Genomic DNA, 20,585 nt, shown 5'->3' with positions numbered 1-20,585 from the left:
TTTTTATATATTCTGAAAACGTCTTCCGTGAAATTTCAGGACTTTTGGAGCTGTGCAGAATAGGTCTCTAATACTTGCTCCTTTTCCAGCCCAGAATCCCAACTGCCGGCATTCTCCCTCTTTATGTAAACCTTGTAAAATAAGAGAGAATAGGCATAAGTATTGTGACATAATGTGTAATAACAGCCCATAATGCAATAAATATCGATATAAAAGCATGATGCAAAATGGGCGTATCAGTTGCTAGTAGTGTTGATTACTCCTTGTAGTTGATGCTAGTTGGTTTATTCGGTGGAAGATCATATGTTCAGATCCTTAATGATAATTAATACTCCTCTCATTATGAACATGAATATGCTTTGTGAGTGCCTGGGCACGAACAATAAGTGCCATCGGCGGCAGCTGGGTGAGAGCATCGGTGCCACAGGACCACCTCCACATGGGAAAATAGCAGTGATGTGGGGATGGTGATGGAGTGATGGGAGGAAGAGATGGACAGAGTGCGGGAAGCGTCACCGAATGCGAGCGTCAACATCGTCGTCGTCGCCGCCGCTCAGATCGGGAGGGGAAAGAGATAAGGGGGAGAGGTAGCGTGTGGGCGAATGGTGTACGAGGAGTTTTTTTAGGAAATGAGGAGGTGGGTTGTGATGGCGCGTGGCATGAAAATTTCGGCGTGGGCTTCACGCTAAGTCGCGTGCACGGCCCAGTTGGCGACCCATGGTCGGTCGGCAATGTTTGCCGACCGACTGTGTGACAGTAGTGCAATTATCACTGACCAACGGATTGATACTATACATTTTAGCATTCCCGACCGACGGTTGGTCGCTCTATGTGAGTAATACCGACCAACAGTCTGATAGAAGTTTTTCCAACAAACAGTCGGTCGGCAAACCTGACTTTTTCCAACAGATGTCCGTAGGGAATGCAGTGTCATGGTGTAGTGTCAAGAGGTAGCAATGTTTGCGAGAGGGGTTAATCATAAGTGGGAGGCTTGTCTAAGGAAGGACAACACCCAAGCGCTGGTCCACCGACATATCAAATTATCAAAGAAACAAATGTGAATCATATGAGCATGATGAAAACTAGCTTGACAGTAATTCCCATGTGTCCTCAAGAGCGCTTTGCTTTATATAAGAGTTCGTCCAGGCTTGTTCTTTGCTACAAAAAGGATTGGTACAACTTGCTGCACCTTAGTTACTTTTGTTACTTGTTACCCGTTATGAATTATCTTATCACACAACTATCTGTTACCAATAATTTCAGTGATTTTAGAGAATACGTTGCTGAAAACCGCTTGTCATTTCCTTCTACTCCTCTTGGTTCATCAAGACTCTTTTCTGGCGCCACTGCCGGGGAGTGAAATGCCTTTGGTAAGGAAACATTTATATAGTGTGCTGAAATTTACTGTCACTTGTTACTATGGAAAATAATCCTTTGAGGGGTTTGTTCGGGGTATCATCACCCCGACCGGAAGAGCAAAGAGTTTCCTCTCAACCTACTACACCTACTAAAAATTTATGATGAAATTCCTTCAGGTATGATAGAGAAACTGCTAGCTAGTCCTTATACAGGAGATGGAACATTACATCCTGATATGAATCTAATCTATGTGGATGAAGTTTGTGGATATTTAAGCTTGCAGGTTTGCCCGAGGATGAAGTCAAGAAGAAGGTCTTCCCTTTATCTTTGAAGGAGCAGTCATTGACATGGTATAGGCTATGTGATGATATTGGGACTTCAAACTAGAACCTATTGAAATTGGAATTTCATCAGAAGTTTTGTCATATGCATCTAGTTCATCATGATCGGAATTATATTTATAATTTTTGGCTACGTTAAGGAGAAAGTATCGCTCAAGCTTGGGGGAGGCTTAACTCAATTCTATATTCATGCCCCAATCATGAGCTCTCAAAAGAAATTATTATTCAGAATTTTTGTGATCGGCTTTCTCGTAATAATCAATCCATGCTCGATACTTCTTGTACTGGTTCTTTTATGAAGAAGATTATTGAACTCAAATGGGATTTATTGGAAAGAATTAAACGCAACTCTCAAGATTGGGAACTCGACGAAGGTAAGGAGTCAGGTATAAATCTTAAGTTTGATTGTGTTAAATCTTTTGTGGATGCTGATGATTTTCGTGATTTAGCACTAAATATGGACTTGACTCTGAGATACTAGCTTCTTTTTGTGAATCTTTTGCTACTCATGTTGATCTCCCTAAGGAGAAGTGGTTTAAATATCATCCTACCATTGAAGTAAAAGTAGTAGAACCTATTAAAGTTGAGGAAGAAACTATTACTTATAATGTTGATCATGTGTTCCCACTGCTTATATTGAGAAACCACCTTTTCCTGTTAGGATAAAGGATCATTCTAAAGCTTCAACTGTGGTTCGTAAGAGTTATACTAGAACACCAACACCCTCTGAACAAATTAAAGTTGAACCTAGTATTGCTATGGTTAAGGATCTCTTGGTTGATAATATTGATGGGCATGTTATTTATTCTGTGATGAAGCTGCTAGGATTGCCAAACCTGATGATAAAGATAAGCATAGACATGTTGTTGGCATGCCTATTGTTTTTGTTAAAATAGGAGATCATTGTTATCATGGGTAATGTGATGTGGGTGCTAGTGTGAGTGCAATTCCTTTTACTTTATATCAAGAAATAATGAATGATATTGCACCTGCTGAGATAGAAGATATTGATGTTACTGTTAAGATTGCGAATAGAGATACTATATCACCAATTGGGATTGTTAGAGATGTTGAAGTCTTGTTTGGGAAAATAAAATACCCTACTGATTTTCTTGTTCTTGGTTCCCCACAAGATGATTTTTGTCCCATTATATTTGGTAGACCTTTCTTGAACACTGTTAATGCTAAGATAGACTACGAGAAAGATATTGTTACTGTCGGTTTTGGGGATGTGTCTCATGATTTTGACTTCTATAAATTTTGTAGACAACCTCATGATAAATAATTGCCTAGTAAGGATGAAATTATTGGTCTTGATTCTATTGCCGTGCCTCCTACTGATCCTTTAGAACAATATTTGCTAGACCATGAGAATGATATGTTTATGAATGAAACAAAGGAATTAGAAGAAATATTATTTAATCAAGGGCCTTTTTTGAAACACAATTTGCCTGTTGAAATCCTTGGGGATCCTTCTCCACCCAAGGGTGATCCGTGATTGAGCTTAAACAATTACCTGATACTTTGAAATATGATTATCTTGATGAAAAGAAGATATATCCTATTATTATTAGTGTTAACCTTTCAGAGCATGAAGAAAGGAGATTATTGAAAACTCTGAAGAAGCACCATGCCACTATTGGATATACCCTTGATGATCGTAAGGGTATTAGTCCCACTCTATGTTAGCACAAAATTAATATGGATCCTGATTCTAAACCAGTTGTTGATCACCAATGACGGTTAAATCCAAAAATGAAAAAAGTGGTAAGAAATGAAATACTAAAGCTTCTGGAGGCAGGTATAATTTATCCTATTGCTGATAGTAGGTGGGTAAGTCCCGTTCATTGTGTCCCTAAGAAGGGAGGTATTACTGTAATTCCTAATGATAAGAATGAATTGATCCCACAAAGAGTTGGTACAGGTTATAGAATGGTAATTGATTTTTGCAAATTGAACAAAGGTACTACAAAAGATCATTACCCTGTACCTTTTATTGATAAAATGTTAGAAAGACTGTCCAAACATACACATTTTTTCTTTCTAGATGGTTATTTTGGTTTTTCCCAAATACCTGTGTCAAAAGAGGATCAAGAAAAGACCTTTTTACTTGCCCTTTCGGTACTTTTTCTTATAGGCATTTGCCTTTTGGTTTATGCAATGCGCCTGCTACCTTTCAAAGATCTATGACTGCTATATTCTCTAACATTTGTGAAAAGATTGTTGAGGTTTTCATGGATGATTTCTCCATTTACAGAACTTCTTTTGATGATTGCTTAAGCAACCTTGATCGAGTTTTGCAGAGATGTGAAGAAACTAATCTTGTCTTGAATTGGGAGAAGTACCACTTTATGGTTAATGAAGGTATTGTCTTGGGGCATAAAATTTCTGAAAGAGGTATTAAAGTTCATAAACCTAAAGTAGATGCTATTGAAAGGATGTCGTGTCCTAAACATATCAAAGGTATAAGAAGTTTCCTTGGTCATGCAAGTTTCGATAGGAGGTTTATTAAAGACTTCTCTAAAATTCCTAGTCCTCTCACTAATCTCTTGCAAAAAGATGTTCCTTTTGTTTTTAATGATGATTGTGTAGAAGCATTTGAAATACTTAAGAAAGCCTTGATTTCTGCACCTATTGTTCAACCACCTGATTGGAATTTACCCTTTGAAATTATGTGTGATGATAGTGATTATGTTGTTGGTGTTGTTCTAGGACAAAGAGTTATAAGAAATTAAATGTTATTCATTATGCTAGTAAAACTCTAGACAGTGCCCATAGAAATTATGCTACTACTGAAAAAGAATTCTTCGTCGTTGTTTTTGCTTGTGATAAGTTGAGATCTTATATCGTTGATTCTAAAGTAACTATTCACACTGATCATGCTGCTATTAAATATCTTATGGAAAAGAAAGATGCTAAACCTATACTTAATAGATGGGTTCTCTTCCTACAAGAATTTGATTTGCATATTATTGATAGAAAGGGAGATGAGAACCATGTTGCAGACAACTTGTCTAGGTTAGAAAATGTTCTTGATTACCCACTGCCTATTGACGATAGTTTTCCTGATAAGTAATTAGCTGTCATAAATGCCTCTCGTAATACTCCATGGTATGCTGATTATGCTAATTACATTATTGCTAAATTTATACCACCTAGTTTCACATACCAGCAAAAGAAAAAGTTTTGCTATGATTTAAGACAATACTTTTGGGATGACCCACACCTTTATAAAGAAGGAGTAGATGGTGTTATTAGACGTTGTGTACCTCAGCATGAACAGGAACAGATCCTATGCAAGTGCCACTCTGGTAACCCACAAGTATAGGGGATCAATTGTAACCTCTTTCGATAAGTAAGAGTGTCGAACCCAACGAGGAGCTAAAGGTAGAACAAATATTCCCTCGAGTTTTATCGACCACCGATACAACTCTATGCACGCTTGACGTTTGCTTTACCTAGAACAAGTATAAAACTAGAAGTACTTTGTAGGTGTAACGGGATAGGTTTGCAAGAATATAAAGAGCACGTAAATAAAAACTAGGGGCTGTTTTAGATAAAGAAGCAATAAAGTTAGTATAGCGAGTGTGGAAAAGTGGTGGTAGGAGTTGAGAAATTGTCCCTAAGCAATTGACTACTTTACTAGACCGATAGCAAGTTTTATGTGGGAGAGGCCACTGCTAGCATGTCATCCCTGACTTGGAATTCTATGCACTTATGATTGGAAATATTAGCAAGCATCCGCAACTACTAACGTTCATTAAGGTAAAACCCAACCATAGCATTAAGATATATTGGTCCCCCTTCAATCCCGTATGCATCAATTTCTATGCTAGGTTGAAGCTTCTGTCACTCTTTCCCTCCAATACATAGTCCTATCAACATACAACTAACCCTATGGTGTGATCCATGCGCGCCCTCATATGATGGGCACCAAAGGACAGCAACATAACCATAAGCAAATTAAACCAATCATAGCAATTCACCTATTACGGATAGGACAACGAAAATCTACTCAGACATCATAGGATGGCAACACATCATTGGATAATAATATGAAGAATAAAGCACCATGTTCAAGTAGAGGGTACAGCGGGTTGCGGGAGAGTGGACCGCTGTAGATAGATGGGGAAGGTGATGAATACATTGGTGAAGATGACAGAGGTGTTGGTGTAGATCGTTGTCGCAATGATGGCCCTGGTGGCGTTCCGGCACCACCGAGAGAGAGGGGGAGAGGGGCCCCCTCCTTATTCTTCTTCCTTGACCTTCCCCCTAGATGGGAGAAGGGTTTACCCCCTGGTCCATGGCTTCCATGGCGGCGGAGGGGTGAGAGCCCCTCCGAGATTGGATATGTCTCTCTGTCTCTCTCTGTTTCTGCGTTCCAGATTCTAGCCTTTCACCGTTTCTTATATTCCCAGAGATCTGTAACTCTGTTTGGGCTGAAATTTTAACACGATTTCTCTCCGGATATTGGCTTTCTTTCGACGAAAGAAGGGCACCAACCACCTTACGGGGTGGCCACGAGGGTCAGGGGCGCGCCGACCCCCTGGGGCGCGCCCCCTGCTTCGTGGCCCTCTAGGGCATCGTCTCGCGTTGATTCTTCTTCCCAAAAATCACATATACTCCAAAATATATCTTTGTAAATTTTATCTTGTTTGGACTCCGTTTGATATGGATTTTCTGTGAAACAAAAAACATGCAACAAACAGGAACTGGCACTAGGCACTGGATCAATATGTTAGTCCCAAAAGTAGTATAAAAAGTTGCCCAAAGTCTATGAAAGTTGTATAATATTGGCATGGAACAATCAAAAATTATAGATACGATGGAGACGTATTAGCATCCCCAAGCTTAATTCATACTCGTCCTCGAGTAGGTAAATGATAAAAAAGATAATTTTTGATGTGGAATGCTGCCTAGCTGTGACGCCCGGATATCAAGGCTACAGTAATCACATACTAATGATGACATGCACCATTGTTACTGTTGTTAATCTTGCGTTAGTCCAAAACCGATTCAAATTCAAAATTTAATTAAAGGCAAAATCAAAAAAATTCGAACGTTGAAACTAAAATGTTCAGGTTGGGCCAAATAACGCATAGGCAATTATGATGGATAAACCACACTTTTATAAAAGGTTTAAATGCTCTAAAATGATTTAGGCGGTAACTAATACGTTAGTTAAATGCCTTTGGTATTTTATAAAATACTAAATTATTTTATTTTGGGTTAAAACCTTTTGTGGCAAAGGGTTATTTTGAAACACTAATTTAGGTACTACTTTTATATTTTATAAAACAAAATATATAGAAAATAAAATAGAAAACTAATAAACAAAAAATAAATAAAAACAAAAAAACTTAAACAAAAAAACACACAAAAGAAGACCCCTTGGCAAACTGGGCCAACAGGCCCAGCTGGCCACCCCCGCAGCCCAGCCAGCCCACCCTGGCTGGATAACCCCACTCTCCACCCAAACCCTAGCGCACATCCCCACTCGCCCCCACTTCTCTCGCTCCCCTGACCATCCCTCGCGCAGCCGCACGCACAAAGGCGAGACGCCTCGTGCCTGAACCCTCCCTCACAGCCTCCCCTCCCTCCGTTCGCTCCTGCCTCCGCCAAGCCGCGCCGCTGCCATGCCCCAGCGCCGCCCAGTGCCTTCGCCGACCTCGCGCCGCCCACTGCCTTCGCCGACCTCGCGTCGCTCCCTCTCCCCGCAACCGCCCGACCACGCCCGACGCTGCGTCATCGTGAACCCCATGGCCACCAGCCTCCTTGAGAAGGCCAACGCTTCGAGGGGCTGCCCCTCGACTCCACGTCAACGTCAGCAGGCAGAAGCTTCACCAAGTCACCGCCATCGTCTCTTCTTCAACCTCGCCATCTTTCCGATCCCCGTCAAGCCCGTTGCCATCCCTACAGCTCCCTATGAGCTCTCGGTCCTAAGTGACCTCCCCCCTTCGCGTCTTGTATCTCCGTCGCCAACGAGGACGTGCCTCGACCGTCGCCCGCCACCGCTGTTACGGCCGACTCCGGTCGTTTTTGCCCGAACAACAGGTGCCATAGCACGTGCCTCACAGCGCCCAGCCTCCTGGTGGGCTTGGTTGCCCGTTTGGTCGCCGAAGCCGCCGCCTCCGTCCGTGCCGTCGTCATCAGCGCTCACCGGTGGGCACACACGTGCGCACGCGCGTTCAGTTCACTGGGTTAACCATCTGACGTGTGGGCCCGCCCGTTCTAACTAATGCCTCACCACTTAATTATAGCCTAATAAAACTGTTTAACTAAAATAGCTGAAACTGACACCCGGGGCCCACCCTTTGTTTTAATCTATGTTAGTTTAGTTAAAATCTAAATTAACCTGGTGTCACTGACATATGGACCCAGACCACTGTTCTAGTGGATAAGACTGACCAGTCAGCCTGCTGACTGGGCAGCTGGCCCACCAGTCGGCCTCTTCTGACTGGAAGGTTGACTAAGTCAACTAGGCCCACTGGCCAGCCTCTCTGTTGGTTAAATGGGTACAGTTCTGGGTACACTTAGCAATTTTCCTTTTTTTGAGTTAATAAATAATTTTAGAAAAACTTTAGAACTTTGAAAAATCATATAAAATAATCTGTAACTCGGATCAAAATACTTTGTACATGAAAGTTGCTCAGAACGACGAGACGAACCCGGATACGCAGCCCGTTCGTCCGCCACGGATCCCTAGCATAGTGAAAACGCAACTTTCCCCCTCCGATTCATCCGTCCGAAAACGCGAAACTCCGAAGATACTTTCTCAGATGTTTCCCCCCTTCACCGGTACCACCTCATACCGCGTTAGGGCACCCCAAACACCGGTGCTTGTCATGTCATGCATCGCTACGCATCTGTTTGCTTGATATTTATTGTTTCTTCCCCCTCTACTCTCGCTAGACACCGAGACCGACGCCGCTGCTACCCAGTACGACTACAGTGTTGACGACCCCTCTCTCTTGCCAGAGCAACCAGGCAAGCCCCCCCCCCCTGATCACCAGATATCGCCTACTCTTCTCTATAGTGCTTGCATTAGAGTAGTGTAGCATGTTACTGCTTTGCATTAATCCTATTCTGATGCATAGCCTGTCCTTGCTACTACTGTTGTTACCTTTACCAGCAATCCTAATGCTTAGTATAGGATGCTAGTTTATCATTAGTGGCCCTACATTCTTGTACGTGTGCCATACTATACTATCGGGCCGTGATCACTCGGGAGGTGATCACGGGTATATACTTATACATATATACATGTTATACAGGTGGTGACTAAAGTCGGGTCGGCTCGTTGAATACCCGCGAGTGATTCCGATGTTGGGGGCTGAAGGGGAAGGTGGCTCCATCCCGGTAGAGGTGGGCCTGAGTTCCCGAAGGCCCCCGACTGTTACACTGTGGCAGAGCGACAGGGCAGGTTGAGACCACCTAGGAGAGAGGTGGGCCTGGCCTTGGTCGGCGTCCGTGGTTACTTCAAGATAACACGCTTAACGAGATCTTGGTATTTGATCTGAGTCTGGCCACTGGCCTATACGCACTAACCATCTACGTGGGAACAGTTATGGGCACTCGACGTTGTGGTATCAGCCTAAGCCTTCATGACGTCAGCGAACGAGCGGCGCGCGTCGGGTTGGACTGGAACGCCTGCTCTTGTATAAGGGAGGCTAGGTCTGCTCGCCGACCGCGTTCGCAACGTGCAGGTGTGCAATGGGCGATGGGCCCAGACCCCTGCACCATAGGATTTATATCGGCGTGCTGACCTCTCTGTTGTGCCTAGGTAGGGTTGCGACGTGTTGATCTTCTGAGGCCGGGCATGACCGAGGAAAGTGTGTCCGGACAAAGGGGATCGAGCATGTTGGGAAATGTGGTGCACCCCTGCAAGGAAGTTAACCTATTCGAATAGCCGTGATCTTCGGTAACAGGACGACTTGGAGTTGTACCTTGACCTTATGACAACTAGAACCAGATACTTAATAAAACACACCCTTCCAAGTGCCAGATACAACCGTTGATCGCTCTGTCACAGGGCGACGAGGGGAGGAACATCGGTTAGGATTATGCTACATGATGCTACTTGGTTAACTTACCTTCTACTCTCTTCTTCTGCTGCAAGATGGAGGTTACCAGAAGCGTAGTCTTTGATAGGACTAGCTATCCCCCTCTTATTCTGACATATGCAGTTCAGTCCACATATAATACCCCTTTTTCATTTGATACCAATGCATACATATGTAGTGTAGCTCCTTGCTTGCGAGTACTTTGGATGAGTACTCATGGTTGCTTTGCTCCCTCTTTTCCCCTTGCTATACTCGATTTTTGCGACCAGACGTTGGAGCTGAGGAGCTAGACGCCACCGTCGACGATGACTACTACTACACTGGAGGTGCCTACTACTACGTGCAGCCCGCTGACGGCGACTAGGAGTAGTTTAGGAGGATCCCAGGCAGGAGGCCTACGCCTCTTTCGATCTGTATCCCCAGTTTGTGCTAGCCATCTTATGGCATCTTGTTTAACTTATGTCTGTACTCAGATATTGTTGCTTCCGCTGACTCGTCTATGATCGAGCTCTTGTATTCGAGCCTTCGAGGCCCCTGGCTTGTAATATGATGCTTGTATGACTTATTTTATTTGTAGAGTTGTGTTGTGATATCTTCCCGTGAGTCCCTGATCTTGATCATACACGTTTGCGTTTATGATTATTGTACGGTCAAATCGGGGGCGTCACAAGTTGGTATCAGAGCCGACTGCCTGTAGGAATCCCCCTTCCACACTCCTTGGCCGAAGTCGAGTCTAGTTAGTGAAAACCGTTTTACTAACATGGTTGTGCGGCCCATGGGCCCACGTCGCCATTGGGTGGTATTAGGATCTTTTATTCCTTGACCTATACTCTGGGACTCTGATCTCTCTTCTATTCAGGTTAAATGATTTTGCTAACTCTAACTCTAGGTTCTCGTAATTACTTCCTTCCGGAGAGCCCCTTATTACAGATGATCGCCTACTGCATCAGAGGATTCAGAAGATACTCTCCGAAGTTATCCCGAGAATGTGTGCTCATTGCATTTGCAATTCCCTTCCACTGTCAACCCCTATAGATAGGTACATGCACTTGCCATTCTTACTTTTATTCCCAGTTGATCTTGTTATTACAGGATACCCCAAAATTCTCTATTGTTCCGAGAATACTTCGTGCCACTGCCGTGCAGTTCTTTGCCACATGAATACCCCTATGGATAATTTCTCACACTTACCGGGGATTCGTTCATCCCCAGTTGTCTATGTGTTTCACTAAGGTCTTCGAAATAATATTCGATCTTCCGAAAGTCCTTAGCAGCTTATTGCCCTTGAAATGCTTGCTTGCATTATGGTTAATCCCATAAGTAAAGTAATCTTATTGACATCCTTTGTCACTATCATTTTGAGGTCAATGTTTCAATAAGTTGTGAATGCTCGCAATCCTCAACCAGATCCTAGAGTTCATCCTTCCGGCTCAGACGTCATTTTAACAGGTGCTGGATCTCGACCAAACAAATTGCCATCGATTGTACCCCTAAGGCTATTCAACTTATCCATCCCTAATCAGAGCATTGCTTCTGATCCCTTGTCTTAGAATTCACAATTCCTTTGCATTTGAGCCTTGAGTTAGTTAGTTGTTTCTATAGTCTGATCTCCTTGCATCCTTTCTTCCTCTGGTTGAGTGCCGATGCTCACATCAAATCCCTAGTGGACCACCAGACCCTTTGTCAGATTTTATCCGACAGTGTCCTTCATATTCAATAACCTTGTGAGCCTTTCCACGGATATATAAAGCCTTGGTAAATTGTATCTTCTGCTTTCTCAACCATGCTCTGCTTTTGAGCTGGTGGTATTTAATATTGAAGCTTGTGGTATATGTGTCCACGATACCCTGACGGGTTGAACCTATGCCTTCCTTAATATTTCTGAACTTGAAAGTTTTCACGAGTCATACTCTTCTGGTATTTTGCCAAATAAAATTTCAACACTAGAACTTCTTTGAAAGTGAGAGGTGAATGGAAGGTTATACATTGAAGAAGTTGGAGTCGACCCATGGACACGATGTAGATCCTACCATAGAGCTTTTTGTAATAATAACTATTTCGTAGATATAATATCATCTGGTATCTGTGAATTGATCCTTTGCAATTGTGGTTCTGACCTTATTTTCTCCTTGATTCCATTTCTCGGGCAAGTGAAAACACTTGTCTTCTGCGGATCAATACCCCAGTCCAACCCTTACTTTGATCTACCATCAAGTATTATACTCTAGTATCTCGAGAATATCTAAGGACTGTGTGGCATCTTATGAATCTTCATCGGCTATTATTTCTCACTGATTCCAATATTTCATGGGTTCTGAGTTGTTAGTCGCTCAAGAACACCAGTAACTGAACCGATTCCGCACTCTGGTTCGATAACTCTAAGTAATATCCGTTGCTTATGAGTTTAATAATCCTTTCAAGTCATTCCTGGCCTGATCGGCTATATCATTATCATACTAAATTCTAACCGTGCTACCTGGTCCTTGTTCCCGAAGCACAACTTTCGATGATGAGCTAAGCCTACATCGATTTTCCTCATCATATCTTTTTGTCTCGAATAGCAAGCTTGATTTCGAGTTTGTGTCATACTTGTGGTTCCAATAACCTTTCGCTTCACCATTCATTTGACTCGATGTCATCACTGATCGATTACATCTTGGAATCTCTCGACAAATGTGTCATGATCATCATCAACATTCTGAGCTCTTCCAAGATAACTATTGAATTCTTGATAAGAAATACCACCCTTGCCCCTTGATGATCTATGTGATCATCGACAACATTATTGCCTCCCCTCCGACACAAACTTGATCATGTTATGGAGCTCCTTGCTATCCAGCTTATGTTATGTCCTACCTTGGGTACCACTGTCTTTTATGTCAAGAATGTCGCAAGAATTTCACCACCCCTTAATAATTCTTAATATAAGTGATATTTATTACCATCACCATTGTTTTCTTGGTCCCCGTGTTGTTTCTAACCGGAAAACCGACTATTTAACTATGATGTGCGACTTCAAAAATTCTAGCAACCTATTGCTTTAATGGTCGATATTTCATTCTTAGACCACGAATCACCATTATAAGATTGTTCATGCTACATAAGCCCATATATCGGGTGCACCTTTCAACCAATGTTTAATTGGGTATGTTTTCCTCGAGCATGCCGCATTATATCATTGATCTGACAAATATTATCTCCTTGTCCACCTAAATGTGGAGACCCATCTTTTGAAAATCTCAATGAATTGTAAGTTCATCAGCCACCTTCTCACCCTCTCCTTGATTTAATGATGAACTCTTGTTTCGAAACTCGCTTCCATTGTTCATTTCCTGAGGATATTACAATGTCATCTTTTCAATTTGTGTTGCGCCTTTTCTTCTCAGGCATCTTGAGTCTGAGGTATCCTGACACCAATCAGATCTATATCTCGGTCAGATATGATGGTTGGAATATATTTTCAAGAGTTATAACATTGGTCCTTATATGACCCGGTAAGGTGATGTCATGCCTAGCACACCTGGCCGGAGGACCTATTGTTATAGTTTCCTTTTTTGCAAGGTTAGCTATTCTTCCATGAGGAAACTATAAGACCTATTCTACAAGTTGTTCCTGATGGATCCTTTGTGTATCCAAAGTCTGATCTTTACCAAGTGACCATGTCAATGCTATCTCGAAGCATGTCTGTGGTACACCGATTTTCAACAAGAACATTTGAAACCCAATGTTAAATGTTTCCTGCTCAATTATCCAAACACCGCTGTATGGGTAATGTCATGAAATTTCTCTCCCCTTACCTAAAGAGTTTTCTATATTATATCCTGTCATGGATATCATTCTCTGCTTTCCCTTGGAAAGGATATACCCCTGAAATATGTGTTTAAACACATTTTCCTTTCCATTGCTCTGTTGAAACTAATAATCATATTTTTCTTTCCATTGTTTTGTTTAACCTTTCTTGTGATCTATATGATCCAAGCAAAAATATTCTCTTGTTTATGTAAACACCTCGGTGTACAATTCTGTCAGCATGACCCTGTTACTATTGTTGATGACATTCCGGTAGCCACCGATGGACGAGAACTTTTCCTATTGGTCCGCCTCATTCAACGAGCAGGAAAATGGTTCTCTTCGTCCCTCGCCCTTGGTACCGATGTTGTTGCCAACATAACCGACAGGCTACCCTCTGACATGTCTTGCTATCATGACCGTGTAAGATGTCAACGGCCTTTCTACTTTTAACCCACCTGGTGGGCCCATAACCCACAGCCCCACAGGATCGAAACCTGACTCTTCTGTACACCCATGTTGCCAAAGTTATTCCTCGCGCTTGATTTCGTATGTAATTCACGGGTCATCCCCCTAGTAATCTACTTTGGTATGAGACGCAATACTTATTCTTGTTGCTCTGGACCCCTTTCACACCTTGTTCAGGCATCGAACGATTGCATACCCGCTTAAACTTCTCATGGTACCTCCTTACTTTGCTCTCAAATTTTTCTTAAGTTTCAGTTCGAGAGTTACTTTCCGCCACCTTCCCCCGATGTTATCGACCAGATAGTCAACCTTACAGAGGTCCGTTCTTCCGGAATACCCACCCTTTATTCTTCCGTAAGTACGATGGAGTTCTCGAAGGAATGATGACGACTTCATCAGGATGACCTGAATCAGAGAAATGAAGGGATCAACGAAGGAGATCAACATCTTCGGGAAAAGCAACCAAGACCGACAACACTCGTTAGAATTCATTACCAATTCTTACCCCTTAACTCTACCTCTTAAATCTCGGGACGAGATTTCTTGTAGTGCAGGACAATTGTGACGCCCGGATATCAAGGCTACAGTAATCACATACTAATGATGCCATGCACCATTGTCACTGTTGTTAATCTTGCGTTAGTCCAAAACCGATTCAAATTCAAAATTGAATTAAAGGCAAAATCGAACTTTGAAACTAAAATGTTCGGGTTGTGCCAAATAATGCATATGCAATTATGATGGATAAACCACACTTTTATAAAAGGTTTAAATGCTCTAAAATGATTTAAGCGGTAACTAATACGTTAGTTAAATGCCTTTGGTATTTTATAAAATACTAAATTATTTTATTTTGGGTTAAAACCTTTTGTGGCACATGGTTATTTTGAAACACTAATTTAGGTACTACTTTTATATTTTATAAAACAAAATATATAGAAAATAAAATAGAAAACTAATAAATAAAAACAAAAAAAACTTAAATAAAAAACACACAAAAGAAGACCCCTTGGCAAACTGGGCCAACAGGCCCAGCTGGCCACCCACGCAGCCCAGCCGGCCCACCCTGGCTGGATAACCCCACTCCCCACCCAAACCCTAGCGCACATCCCCACTCGCCCCACTCCTCTTGCTCCCCTGACCACCCATCGCGCCACCGCACGCACAGAGGCGAGACGCCTCGTGCCTGAACCCTCCCTACAGCCTCTCCTCCCTCGGTTCGCTCCTGCTTCGGTCGAGCCGCGCCGCTGCCATGCCCCAGCACCGCCCACTGCCTTCGCCGACCTCGCGCCGCCCACTGCCTTCGCCGACCTCACGCCGCTCCCTCTCCCCGCAACCGCCCGACCGCGCCCGACGCTGCGTCACCGTGAACCCCATGGCCACCGGCCTCCTTGAGAAGGCCAACGCTTCGAGGGGCTGCCCCTCGACTCCACATCAACGCCAGCGGGAAGAAGGTTCACCAAGTCACCGCCGTCGTCTCTTCTTCAACCTCGCCGTCTCTCCGGTCCCCGTCAAGCCCGATGCCATCCCTACAGCTCCCTGTGAGCTATTGGTCCTCAGTGACCTCCCCCCATTCGCGTCTTGTATCTCCGTCGCCGACGAGGACGTGCCTCGGCCGTCGCCCGCCACCGCCGTTACGGCCGACTCCGGTCGTTTTTCCCGAACAACAGGCGCCATAGCACGTGCCTCACAGCGCCCAGTCTTTTGGTGGGCTCGGTTGCCCATTTGGTTGCCGAAGCCGCCGCCTCCATGCATGCCGTCGTCATCAGCGCTCACCGGCGGGCACACACGTGCGCACGCGCGTTCAGTCCACTCGGTTAACCATCTGACATGTGGGCCCGCCCGTTCTAACTAATGCATCGCCACTTAATTAAAGCCTAATAAAACTATTTAACTAAAATAGCTGAAACTGACACCCGGGGCCCACCCTTTGTTTTAATCTATGTTAGTTTAGTTAAACTCTAAATTAGCCTGGTGTCACTGACATATGGACCCAGACCACTGTTCTAGTGGATAAGGCTGACCACTCAGCCTGCTGACTAGGCAGCTGGCCCACCAGTCGGTCTCTACTGACTGGGCGGTTGACTCAGTCAACTAGGCACACTGGCCAACCTCTCTGCTGGTTAAATGGGTATAGTTCTGGGTACACTTAGCAATTTTCCTTTATTTTGAATTAATAAATAATTTTAGAAAAACTTTAAAATTTGAAAAATCATATAAAATAATCTGTAACTCGGATCAAAATACTTTGTACATGAAAGTTGCTCAGAACGACGAGACGAACCCGGATACACAGCCCGTTCGTCCGCCACGCATCCCTAGCATAGCGAACATGCAACTTTCCCCCTCCGGTTCATCCGTCCAAAAACGCGAAAATCCGGAGATACTTTCTCAGATGTTTCCCCCCTTCACCGGTATGACCTCATACCGCGTTAGGGCACCCCTAACACCGATACTTGTCATGTCATGCATCGCTATGCATCTGTTTGCTTGATATTTATTGTTTCTTCCCCCTCTACTCTCGCTAGACACCGAGACCGACGCCGCTACTACCCAGTACGACTACAGTGTTGACGACCCCTCTCTCTTGCCAGAGAAACCAGGCAAGCCCCCCCTTGGTCACCAGATATCGCCTACTCTCTCTATACTGCTTGCATTAGAGTAGTGTAGCATGTTACTGCTTTGCGTTAATCCTATTCTGATGCATAGCCTGTCCTTGCTACTACTGTTGTTACCTTTACCTGCAATCCTAATGCTTAGTATAGGATGCTAGTTTATCATCAGTGGCCCTACATTCTTGTCCGTCTGCCATGCTATACTATCGGGTCGTGATCACTCGGGAGGTGATCACGGGTATATACTTGTACATATATACATGCTATACAGGTGGTGACTAAAGTCGGCTCGGCTTGTTGAATACCCGCGAGTGATTCCGATGTTGGAGGATGAAGGGGCAGGTGGCTCCATCCCGGTAGAGGTGGGCCTGAGTTCTCGAAGGCCCCCGACTGTTACACGGTGGCAGAGCGATAGGGCAGGTTGAGACCACCTAGGAGAGAGGTGGGCCTGGCCTTGGTCGGCGTTCGCGGTTACTTCAAGATAACACGCTTAACGAGATCTTGGTATTTGATCTGAGTCTGGCCACTGGCCTATATGCACTAACCAACTACGCGGGAACAATTATGGGCACTCGACGTCGTGCTATCAGCAGAATCCTTCGTGACGTCAGCGATTGAGTGGCGCGCACCGGGTTGGGCTGGAACGCCTGCTCTTGTATAAGGGAGGCTAGGTCTGCTCGCCGGCCGCGTTCGCAACGTGCAGGTGTGCAATGGGCCCAGACCCCTGCATCATAGGATTTAGACCGGCGTGCTGACCTCTCTGTTGTGCCTAGGTAGGGCTGCGACGTGTTGATCTTCCGAGGTCGGGCATGAGCGAGGAAAGTGTGTCCGGACAAAGGGGATCGAGCGTGTTGGGAAATGTGGTGCACCCCTGCAGGGAAGTTAATCTATTCGAATAGTTGTGATCTTCGGTAACAGGACGACTTGGAGTTGTACCTTGACCTTATGACAACTAGAACCGAATACTTAATAAAACACACCCTTCCAAGTGCCAGATACAACCGGTGATCGCTCTCTCACAGGGCGACGAGGGGAGGATCACCTGTTAGGATTATGCTACACGATGCTACTTGGTTAACTTACCTTCTACTCTCTTCTTCTGCTGCAAGATGGAGGTTACCAGAAGCATAGTCTTCGATAGGACTAGCTATCCCCCTCTTATTCTGACATTCTGCAGTTTAGTCCACATATAATACCCCTTTTTCATTTGATACCAATGCATACATATGTAGTGTAGCTCCTTGCTTGCGAGTACTTTGGATTAGTACTCACGGTTGCTTTGCTCCCTCTTTCCCCCTTTCTATACTCTATTGCTGCGACCAGACGTTGGAGCCGAGGAGCCAGACGCCACCGTCGACGACGACTCCTACTACACTAGAGGTGCCTACTACTATGTGCAGCCCGCTGACGGCGACCAGGAGTAGTTTAGGAGGATCCCAGGTAGGAGGTGTGCGCCTCTTTCGATCTGTATCCCCAGTTTGTGCTAGCCATCTTATGGCATCTTGTTTAACTTATGTCTGTACTCAGATATTGTCGCTTCCGATGACTCGTCTATGATCGAGCTCTTGTATTCAAGCCTTCGAGGCCCCTGGCTTGTAATATGATGCTTGTATGACTTATTTTATTTGTAGAGTTGTGTTGTGATATCTTCCGTGAGTCCCTGATCTTGATCGTACCCGTTTGCGTGTATGATTAGTGTACGGTCAAATCGGGGGCGTCACACTAGCATAATCTTGATCATGTAATCTAATCATGGCATGAATATTAGGACACGAGTGATTCAAAGCAATAGTCTATCATTTGACATTAAGACAATAATACTTCAAGCATACTAATAAAGCAATCATGTCTTTTCAAAAGAACATGGAAAGTTATCCCTACAAAATCATATGGTCTGGCTATGCTCCATCTTCACCACACAAAGTATTCAAATCATGCACAACCCCGATGACAAGCCAAGCAATTGTTTCATACTTTTGATGTTCTCAAACCTTTTCAACTTTCACACAATACATGAGTATGAGCCTTGGATATAGCACTATAGGTGGAATAGAATATGATGGTGAAGGTTGTGTGGAGAAGACAAAAAGGGAGAAAGTCTCACATCAACGCAGCTAATCAACAGGCTATGGAGATGCCCATCAATTGATGTCAATGCGAGGAGTAGGGATTGCCATGCAATAGATGCACTAGAGCTATAAGTGTAGGAAAGCTCAAACTGAAACTAAGTGGGTGTGCATCCAACTTGCTTGCTCATGAAGACCTAGGGCACTTGAGGAAGCCCATCGTTGGAATATACAAGCCAAGTTCTATAATGAAAATTCCCACTAGTATATAAAAGTGATAACTCAAGAGACTCTCTATATGAAGAACATGGTGCTACTCTGAAGCACAAGTGTGGTAAAAGGGTAGTAACATTGTCCGTTCTCTCTTTTCTCTCATTTTTTGTGTTTTTTGTGGGCTTCTTTGGCCTATTTTTTTGTAAATTCCGGAGACTCATCCCAACTTGTGAGGGAATCATAGCTTCCATCATCCTTTCCTCACATGGGACAATGCTCTAATAATGATGATCATCACACTTTTATTTACTTACAACTCAATATTACAACGATACTAGAACAAAATATGACTCTATATGAATGCCTCCGGCGGTGTAGCGTGATGTGCAATGATCTAGCGTAGCAAAGATATCAAAAATGGACAAGCCATGAAAATATCATGCTAGCTATCTTACAATCATGCAAAGAAATATGACAATGAATGCTCAAGTCATGTATATGATGATGATGGAACTTGCATGGCAATATATCTCGGAATGGCTATGGAAATGCCATAATAGGTAGGTATGGTGGTTGTTTTGAGGAAGATATAAGAAGGATTATGTGTGATCTATTGTATCGTATCACGGGGTTTGGATGCACCGGCAAAGTTTGCACCAACTCTCGAGGTGAGAAAGGGCAATGCACGGTACCAAAGAGGCTAGCAATGATGGAAGGGTGAGAGTGTGTATAGTCTATGGACTCAACATTAGTCATAAAGAACTCATATACTTATTGCAAAAGTCTATTAGCCATCGAAACAAAGTACTACGCGCATGCTCCTAGGGGGATAGATTGGTAGGAAAAGACCATTGCTCATCCCCAACCGCCACTCATAAGGAAGACAATCAATAAATACCTCATGCTCCAACTTCGTTACATAACAGTTCACCATACGTGCATGCTACGGGAATCACAAACTTCAACACAAGTATTTCTACAATCCACAACTAACCACTATCATGACTCTAATATCACCATCTTTATACCGCAAAACTATTGCAAGGAAACAAACATATCATATTCAGCGATCTACAAGTTTTATGTAGGATTTTATGACTAACCATGTGAATGACCAATTCCTGTCAACTCTCTAAATAGATATAAGTGAAGCAAGAGAGTTTAACTCATTCTACAAAAGATATGCCCACGCTCTAACAAATATAAGTGAAGCAAAAGAGCATTCTACAAATGGCGGTTTTCTATGTGTAGGGAAACAGGCAATCCAAACTTCAAATGATACAAGTGAAGCACATGAAGCATTCTATAAGCCATACTCAAAAGATATAAGTGAAGTGCAAATAGAATTCTATAAATCAAACATGGACTATCTCATACCAGCATGGTGCATCAAAGAAAAGTGAAAACTAAATGCAAAAGACGCTCCAAGATTTGCACATATCACATGAACGAAACAAAGACGAAAACATACCGATACTTGTTGAAGCAAGATGGGATGTCATCCCGGGAATCCGCAAGCTTAGACGCTTGAGTCTCCTTAAATATTTACTTGGGTTGCCTTCGGCATCCCCAAGCTTGAGCTCTTGCCTCTCCGCCTTCTCCTCATATCGACACCTCCTTGATCTTTGATCACTTCATCCACACAAAACTCAACAGAAAGCTCGGTAAGAT

Source organism: Triticum urartu, chromosome 4A (genome assembly GCF_056163025.1).
Source record: "Triticum urartu cultivar PI428250 chromosome 4A, HENAU_Tu73, whole genome shotgun sequence".
In the NCBI taxonomy this organism is placed as follows: Eukaryota; Viridiplantae; Streptophyta; class Magnoliopsida; order Poales; family Poaceae; genus Triticum; species Triticum urartu.
The sequence above is the reverse complement of the archived record's forward strand: the minus strand, read 5'-3'. Positions refer to the sequence as shown.